We start from the raw sequence: 2,500 nt of genomic DNA on the forward strand, positions 1-2,500 counted from the left end.
TGTCTGTCTGTCTAATCTGTCCGCCTGTTTTCTTCTCTGTCTATCTATCTATTTATCTATCTATCTATCTATCTATCTATTTATCTATCTCTCTTTATCTTTTTTTACTTACAGAATTATTAAATGGCCATTGCTCTTCTCAAGAAATGTCTCTTTGAGTTTACTTGTATTAATTTTCTTCTCTTTTTTTTTTCCTTTATGATGTCCTTAGTTTTCTTCTTTGTTTTTCTCTTCTTATTTCTTCACAACCAAGGTCAATCCACCCTGGGATTTTACCGAACAATGATGATGCTGATGATCCTAATTTTTCTTCTTCCACTTCTTCTTCTTCTTCTTAAACTAAATACTTTGAACATTTGGATATTCTGGTTTACTTGCTGTGAGTCTACATAGCACAATTCCTTTTGTTTTAGAATTCTGGTTACTATTACTCTTTAGGTCATATCACTCCCCATTTTTTCCATTGCTTTCTTTTTGTAGTTCTTCTCCACCAGCAATCAATATGTTAGTTAATTCTTATCTGGAGTATGTTACCTAAACCCCATCTGCAGCATGTTAGTTGTTAATCTTTATGTCTGTGCAATATTTAAGCCCCCCCCCCTACACACACACACACACACACACACTGCAATGTGTTGAGTAATTCCCCTCTGTTGTCTGTTAGTTAATTCTGAACTCATGTGTTAATTGATCTTTGTATCATTGTAAGAACTAATCTGTATCTTCTGTGTGTTAATTAATTCTCAAATCTAGTATATTAGTTAATCCTTGTCTTCAGTATAATGAGTAACCCACGTCTGCCGTGTGTTAGTTAGTTATCCACTTGTGTGTTAGTTAACCCTTGTCTCAATGTAAGAGCTAATCCATGTCTGTTGTGTGTTAGTTAACCTTTGTCTTTAGTATAATAGTTAATCCACATCTGCTCTGTGTTAGTTAATCTTTGTCTCAATGTAAGAGTTAATCCATATCTTCTGTGTGTTAGTTAATCTTTGTCTCAATGTAAGAGTTAATCCATGTCTTCTGTGTGTTAGTTAATCTAGTATAATAGCTAACCCACATCTGTGTGTTGGTTAATCCTCAACTATGGTCTATTTCTGCTGTGTGTTAGTTAACCTTTATCTTTAGTATAATAGTTAATCTACATCTGCTGTATGTTAGTTAATCCTTGTCTCAATGTAAGAGTTAATCCATTTCTGCTGTATATTAATTAATCCTTGTCTCAATGTAAGAGCTAATCGATGTCTTCTGTGTGTTACTTAATCTTTGGTCTTTAGTATAAAAGTTAACCTACATCTGCTGTGTGTTAGTTAATCTTCAACTGCAGTGTATTTCTGCTGTGTATTACTCAACCTTTGTCTTTAGTAAAATAATTAATCCACATCTGCTATGTGTTAGTTAATCCTTGTCTCAATGTAAGAGTTAGTCCATGTCTGCTGTGTGTTGATCAATCCTAAACTGCGTTGCATTAGTTAATCCTTGTATTAATGTGATAGATAGTTTGTTTTTTTTTGTTTCTGGCAAACTAGCACTTGTTTACTTATTCTTTTGTAATAATGTACTGTTAATCCTAAACGTCATCTCCCTATTAAATCTACAGTACTGTTGGAAGTCAACATTTAGTGCTTGTATATCTGATATTTAATTCTGTGTATCACTACAGATAATGAGCTAATGAGGCTGTTTTTAATTGTTCACCTGAGTTAGAACTTATGTAACTTGGCCAGTACTCAACCAAGTAATGATCCATTTAATTGGATCTTTACTCAACAAAGTAATGACTCATTTAACTCGAGCATTGTTCATCTGAGTAATGGGTTATCTAACTGAAATATTGATTACCTGAGTATTTTCTCATATAACTGTGTTATTACTTAGCTGAGTGTTGGTTCATTGAACTGACTCATCACTTGTTTGAGTGTAGCTCATTGCTAGTTTGAGTAACAGTTTATTTGACTAGGTTATTCAATTGAGTTAATATGAGTGGACCTTAAGGTGATGAGTTGGCAGAAATCGTTAGCAACATTTCATCCATCTTTGTGTTCTGAGTTCAAATTTGGCCAAGGTTGATTTTGTCTGTTATCCTTTCAAGGTCAATAAAATAAGTACCAGTTGAGCACTGGGGTCGATTTAATCAACTTACCCCTCCCCCAAAATTGCTGGCCTTGTGCCAGAATTTCAAATCAATATGAGTGGACCCTGGAAGTAGCATAGCTTGGGTATTGAATTTGACCACCCATTCTTTGACTATAACTTACTTTCAACATATGCTTACTCCTGCTCGACCCTCCCTGCCAAAAAAAAGTGCCACCATATGTAGTTTGTACACTATACACATATCCCTTGCAACACCACTGGGTCTTGGTATAGCTAAGTCAACTGCATTTTTTTTTTCCTTGTTAATCCAATTCAAAGAATATAATCCCATATGCAAAAGCAAGCCCTCACCTTAACCATCATCTCACTTCTCAAACTGATCATTTTCATATTTGCATTTGTTTTC

General features: G+C 34.4%; 1 protein-coding gene across 1 annotated transcript in view; it reads left to right on the forward strand.

Moving 5' to 3' along the window:
- The window catches only part of LOC106877886 (protein furry), a 152,698-nt gene that overhangs the window by 140,135 nt on the left and 10,063 nt on the right, over positions 1-2,500 (forward strand). The window lies entirely within an intron of this gene.

Source organism: Octopus bimaculoides, chromosome 17 (genome assembly GCF_001194135.2).
Source record: "Octopus bimaculoides isolate UCB-OBI-ISO-001 chromosome 17, ASM119413v2, whole genome shotgun sequence".
Classification (NCBI taxonomy): domain Eukaryota; kingdom Metazoa; phylum Mollusca; class Cephalopoda; order Octopoda; family Octopodidae; genus Octopus; species Octopus bimaculoides.